This window comes from Gymnogyps californianus, chromosome 16 (genome assembly GCF_018139145.2).
Source record: "Gymnogyps californianus isolate 813 chromosome 16, ASM1813914v2, whole genome shotgun sequence".
NCBI classification, from domain to species: domain Eukaryota; kingdom Metazoa; phylum Chordata; class Aves; order Accipitriformes; family Cathartidae; genus Gymnogyps; species Gymnogyps californianus.
Genome location: NC_059486.1, coordinates 14,232,727 through 14,239,701, shown reverse-complemented (window position 1 = coordinate 14,239,701; position 6,975 = coordinate 14,232,727).

The following is a 6,975-nucleotide window of genomic DNA, read 5'->3' as shown; positions in this document are numbered from 1 at the left end:
CGCGAGGCCGCCCCGCTGGCCTTGCCTCACCGCAGCCATCGTGGTGGTTTCAGGCGTCGGCTCATGCCACTCAGCCCCTTCAGAAACAGCCCAGCGCGGCGGTAATCCGGGTGTCAGTGGCCCCTCAGTACCAAGCCAAGGACAATAGGAAAAGGTTTGAGGTGTAGCGAGCTAAGTGTAAGCCACGTATGTGGTTTGGGCAAAAATGCTATTGGAAGGCCATACACAAAAAAACAAGTGTGGGGAATGGCGCCTTGTGAACTATGAAATCCTGTGTTGAGCATATTTTTGCAACTTTGTTTTTAGTAATCTGCTTTTCTGGAACTAATTTTTGAAGTCTTACCAATTTCTTACTCCTTTTGAAAATGCCATGGGTCCTTAATGGTCAGTGTGCATATTCATTAATAAATCTTGTTAGTAATCTTGCAATATATACAGGTATTTTTATACTAATTTGGAAAAAACGAGCGAGAGGGTGACTAAATGATCACAGTTCCTTATGGTTATCTTACAAATGTTAACATCCAGGCTTCAGTTCCAACCAAGAGACGAGTTTTTTAAATTAAACCTACTGAAGTTTGCGTTCTGTGTTATCTGATCAAAAGCAACTTTACAACATTTGTTCCTGCATCAAACTGACAGGTACATCGTTACACAGTGTTTATTATTTTTCTGACCAGGTTCATTCCTATTGTCTTGAAGCCGACAAAAGTTTTAAGACCACAAGAGGGCACGTTCTCTTTTATGTTTAATAAACTTGACTGCTCTCCATGGCAGTCACAACATCTGAACAGCACAACTTCATGCCAGCATGCAAATTTAGTACGTTGGAGATGTTCCAGCTTCTGTTGAAAACTGAAATAATTCCACAGTGCACACAGCGTCTTTGTCACTTCTTCGCGCTGTCCTCTGCTGCACGAGAGCCGATTACTCACAAAGGTGTTGCTGAGTTACGCAAGACAGACTATCGTCTGCCTAGCGCAGTACAAGGCTACCGAGGTCATTTGATATTATCAAAGAGCTGGTAACTTCGGGTGGATTTGAAATAGCTCCATATCACGTGGCAAAATCCTGGAGTCATCCTTCCCTTTGGACAGACCTCATTCTTCTAAGGACACGGTGACAGGAAGGTGAGAATCCAGTGTACTCCATTGTACCTCAGACCTCTGTGTGCCTTACATGCAATGATAGTCTCACCTGGGTCTCCATTCTGCATTCCTTCTGTTAAAACAAATGTAACCCAAAGTTACTGTATTTGCTGCCTTCCTTGAGGAAGAACAACTGATGTGTTTAGTCTCTTTGTTTCTTTGCTGTTTCTGAGATTATTTTGATTCAATTGGAAAAATTCATGCATTTCCTTTCAATAAGGTCTCCTAAATGATGTTACCAGTGTTGGGGTTTTTTTCAGGCTTGAAAAATAACAGTAACTTCAAGTACACTTCCATTTTGAAAAGCGACTATAAAAATGGCATCGTAGGACTCCTCTTTTTTGCTTCTCACTAAGGCTGTGCCAGGACTGGCTGCAGCCATAGAAGAGAATATGTGCCTTTATTTGGAGGAAATCGTGGGAATCTTTAAAGAGCAGTATCTTTCATTGTCCCACAGCAGAGAAACATGTTGACTTTGCCAGTTTACTCACTTAGATTTGCGTATTCGTAGCTATGTTCAGGACAGATATTGGTGCACTGCTCTGAAAACTCTAGTGTCTTTGGCCCTGCTTAATAAAGCAGATAGGCACAGGTCATAGAAGTCGGCCGAGGACCTGTGAGCAGCTAGCAGAATTAGAAGTCTTGCCGCTTCAAGAAAAAGGAGGCCTTAGGCAGGGAACAGTCCCCTACGTGAAGGAGGCTTGTTTTCCTGCCTCTTAAAAGGCAAGTGAAGCTCTTTACTTTTGTCACTAATAAGTGAGTGAAATTTCCACATCCTCTTGCTTGAGGGAAAGTAAAACAGATTTTGGAGTTGTACTTCTAATTGCTGTGGTGCTTGTCCCAGCTGGGAGAGGCAAGCCTGCAGGAAGGAACAGTTTGAGCATGTGGCTGCTCTCTCCTTCGCTGCCATGTGTTTGAGATCAGACATCTCTCTGGCTGAAGCTGACTTAGGGGCTTACAGTCCCTTGGACTTCCTTGACTAATCTCCCATACACTACATATGGTCAGTTAACAAGGAGGAAGATGTTTCTCCTACCTAGAAGTCCTGCAAATTTTGAAACTTGGAATTTAGGTTGCAGGCTTGGAGGGAGAGTGGTGCTTAGTTTATTGTTTATCATCATTGGTCATATTCTGTCTTCTGTATCACTTGTTCAACTGCAGTGTCATGAGATGAGATAATTAATATTAAAGCACCCCTACTTGTTAGTTTCCACATTTCTGATGCATTTAAAATCAGTAAAAAGGGCTGTTGACAATGCACAAGGGAAAATATAATTTAATACATTCTTTTTGCATCCAGAATTACTTTGCAAAGCTGATGGTGCACAGAGGACCAGACTCCTAGATGAAAACCAAGCCTTGCTGAAATCTGCAAGCTATTCCCAAGCACAGATTGCACCCTGGATGCATGCGGGCAGGAGCTGGATGAATAAGGAGGTATTATTCCTTACTGCATCTGCCATTGAAATAGAATAGAACTGGGCAACTGTTCGATAGCAAAGTATAATGTAATCAATCTGTTTTGCTCATTACCTTTTTCTTTTTTTTCAGAAGTAAGTTAGGGTTTTACTCAGACCAACAGTTTACCTAAGCCCATCTCCAATACTTGCTGTAAAAGAAAAATAGGATGAACATAGCTGTTGTGTCACTTCAGTTTCCTCTTTATTAATGAAGTGACTAACTCTGAATTCCTTAACTGTAGGATGTGATAGTTCAGTAAGGTCATGAAGCCTCTCCAGAAATATGTACACAGAAACAGAATGCAGTAAGTAAAGTCCCTGCAGAAAGAAACGTAAAGGAAATAGAAAAAACCCACCTTTGTCAGACAGAGAAGAAGGGCAAGACAAAAGCCAAGTATAAGAAAAACCATTTGAAAAATCCCACCACCACAAAAAACACCCTTGTGTTAAGACTTCTGAAGCAGGTTCCAAAGAGCAAACTCCACAGTAGGACAAGATCAGGACATTAATACATAATGCATGTTCTCCATCACAGAAATTTTAATTTATCCTATCAACATGAGTTAATAATTAAAAAGGGCACTGTGATCCTCATGTGGGAGGTCCTATAAAATGAAAATTCAAGCAGTTTAAGATGCAGCAGATACCTGTGTATTAAAAAACATGTTAAGGGATTTACTGTGTTACTATTTTAATTATATTTTAAGCAGCAAGATTTTGATGTGCATTTAAGCATTATAGTGTGGCATTTGCAATCCAAACATGGCAGGACTAAGTCCCATCAAGTACAGTAAAACCAGGGGAAGTAACTGATTATAAACACAAATAAATCTAACACAGATGTCTTTTATGAAATGCTAAGACTAAGCAAAAAGCCCTACTTATATTTCAGTTTCTCTCATCCAAGCTTATTTTAATAATTCAGTTAAATTTAAAATTTTAACTATATAACTTTCACCACAGCCTTTCCCTTTTAAAATTACTTGAGATTTAAATAATTTAATTACTTTTACACATACAAAATTATTGCTGTTCCTCAGAACGAAAGACACTAGGGTTTTCAGAATAGTGCACCAATATCTGTCCCGAACATAGCTACGAATATGCAAATCTAAGTGAGTAAACTGGCCAAGTCAACATGTTTCTCTGCAGCGGGACAATGACAGAAATTCTGCCCATGGACACACATCCTTTTGATTAAACAGTTTAATTTTATTTTTGGACATTTAAACTAACTCAGAGTAGAATTAGCTTAATAACCATGGTCTTCATAAATTATGATGGATGAGGTGTTCAAGCTGTTTGTTGGCTGAATGTGTGCTGCTCTTTCTGAACGCACCATATACAAGGCTTTTAACTGACTCAGGTTTTAGTGTTAGGAAGTTCTTAGTAATAAAAAATGCTCAACAGAGTTACTGTCATGAAAGAGCTTCTCTAGGAAGTGGTATAACTCCTGTTACTTTAAACTTTTAAAATGAGGAGAAAATCATAAGAGGAAACAGTTTTGTACGTGCATTACTTGATCTAAAGATGTATTTTCAGCTTGATGCCATTCAAAACAATTTTACCACTGAGCAAAATTCAGAGTCACCATTAAACCACAATATTTTGTATTTTATAGAGAAGCTGGATGACTTGGGTGAGGTTCTAAAGGAATAGAGGGAGAAACTGATACACAAAATAAATCAGCTCTCCAGGATTTCAGACAGCTAGGATTTGGGAGGCCCTAGTTCCCCATCCTGAGATGGTGATCTTCTGACTCTGCATCTTCTCTTGACTCTTCCATGTGGAGAAGTCTGGTGGCGGTGTCCTTTTCACATTAGTTTTCTGTTTGATGCTTACCATGCTGTCTTGAACTTCTTCATCTTTTCAAGGCAAACATTGGTTTTGCTCTATGACAGATCACTTTAAAAATTCAAGTGGACAGGCATTTTTAATTAGAGTCAAAACAAAGTCAAATCAGGCTGAAATAAACTGCATTCTGGTCTAGCACAACATTAGCCCTTAAATAAATAGTGAGAAGCCTGGGCTGTCTCTGTACGGCAGATGGCATTACAGGTAATATTTATCATACTCCAATCCCTAGGCTAAGATACTAGGGAGGGAGGATTGACGTCAGCTACAAGTGAATCAGTCTTAATACAAGCTGAAAAACTGCTTGTGCCTTCAACAGTTGATTACATTGTACAGCACTTCTGCTTCACGCTCCCTGTTGCATCTATTAGGCTGTCTGAGGAAGCCTAGCAGGAAGAGTTCATTTTGTTTTGCAGCCTAAATTAACTGATGTAAACGGATCTTGGACTTTGAGGTGGGAAGATTCCACCCAGCTGCAGTAACCAGGGGGATGCCCTTTGCCCCAGTTTTTGTGCCAAATTTGTGCATTCGAGAATTTTAAACAAATATCACTTGGCAGGATATTGACCCTCAGGGTACAAGAATAATACTGAGTGAGGCAGCAGGGCATGTACTGGGAGGGATTTACAGGGAGATCTATCAGGACTGATACTGAACAGTGGGGAAAACCAGTTCTGTCCTATTTCATTAAAAATGGTTGTTCTTTGTCTCACAGGAGCCAAGTGATCCTCTGAATGAAAAGTGATAGCAATTTTTTCATCTGGGTACAGCGTCATCGTGCAGGAGTGAAAGAGTTCAGCAGAGGTTACTAATTATCACGTAAATGATGTAGTCTTCCTTGGCTGTCCGGGCAGATGTGGGTGGGTGACCAGGGATGGAGGAGTATGAACTGCTCACGGTCTGTCTTGGCTTGGGAGCCCTTACCGAAACACGGAGTCGTGCTCTGCCAAGTGTGTGACAGCCTCGCGCTCATACTGAGTTTCTCAATCTACGAGCCATGGCTGACTGGCAAAGCGGTACGGAGAGCGTCCCGTCCAGCTCTGGGAAACGCGTTGGGATGAGGCATGGAGAACTTGGGTTTAGTTGAAAGTGTGGTAGGGGAAGTTGAGAAGCAATGCGCACCCAGCCAGGGTAGGACAGATCACCTTGCACTAACCAGAGCTGCCTCAGGGCACCCTGGCACTGTAGGCAGTATTGAAATCTGCTGCGTTAAAGAAGAAGGGGTTAGGCCAGGCTGGACTTAGGCTAGAAGGGACCTGGACAAGGAGGAAGAATGAGGGGAGGCAAAGAATGACTCCGTGGGGGAAACTCTGAAAATATGTGCTTCCCTTTCCTGCTAGAGATACGGGAGGGGGTGAGGCAGCAACGTTTGCTGCTGAGGAGAGCCACCTTGCAAGTACTGTTTGTCATCTCACACACCCTGACAGGCCTTGGCAGCAGCACACCCTTATCTCCAGCGTGTTGGCAAATTCGGCTATGCGGCAGTTTCCTAATTCACCAAGGCTGGGCTTGGGCTGGTCTTTGTGTTCCCTGCACTTTCCTTCTCCCCGTTCTAATGGGCAGATTAATTTCTTAATCAGTTTGGATACAATTTCAGCTTTAGGTGGAAAATTTTCATGCATTGCTTCAGCCTTTAGCAGTTTAAAGGGGAGGAATATTGTCTCCGTCAAGATACACAGCAAGCGAAATGCCTGCCGTCTCTTAACGCTATTATAATGACAGTGTTTCAATGTTGTTCCCCGTGGGTTGGGTCCGTGAAGTATGCCGCACAGCTTTTCCTTTCACTGGAGTGAGCTTTGGGGTTCAGGTTTCACACCTACCTCTGCTTTATTTACACCCATCTACTGTTTTGTTATTTACTTATCTCGGGTTGTATAACGCAGCAGCAGCAGCCTCTTCACGCGTGTGCGCGCGGAGGCATTAAATGAATTTATGCACGTTGTGCAGAGCTACCTGCTAGGGCAAGGTAGGGACAAGCCATTTACGCACGCCCACAAGCGGCACGGAAAACCGAGCTGCAGAAGATAAGGAATTGGATCTTTTTGAACATGGTAGGTCTGTAAAGCGTTGATGCCTTGAAGTTGTCGGTACGTTTGAAGTTGTCCAGGGGGACAGCTGAAAGCCAGCTCGCTGCCTTTGTATCATGCTCACCTGCAATTAAAATAATTTTAGTGGGTTTTGTGTGATGACTGCATACTATGGCCTTCTCGTGAGGGTTTTGTTTGGCATTTCACGTCCCTCACCCAAAATGGATTAATGCTCTGCACTTTCATGGATTTCCACAGAAACCACACAAACATCACGCGCCGCAGTGAGCTGGCTCTATCCCTAACTGCACCCCGCCGGGGAAAAACAGGAGGAGTTGTCCTTTAAAAATAAATTTTTGTGTGGTATGACTCACATAACCGTCCTTAATAGCCAGAAAGTACAAACGGCCACCGAGTCCCTCCGAGTTATTTGGAGCACGCGAGACATGCGGCCCGATATGGGCGTGGAGGGCAAGTATCTGGGTT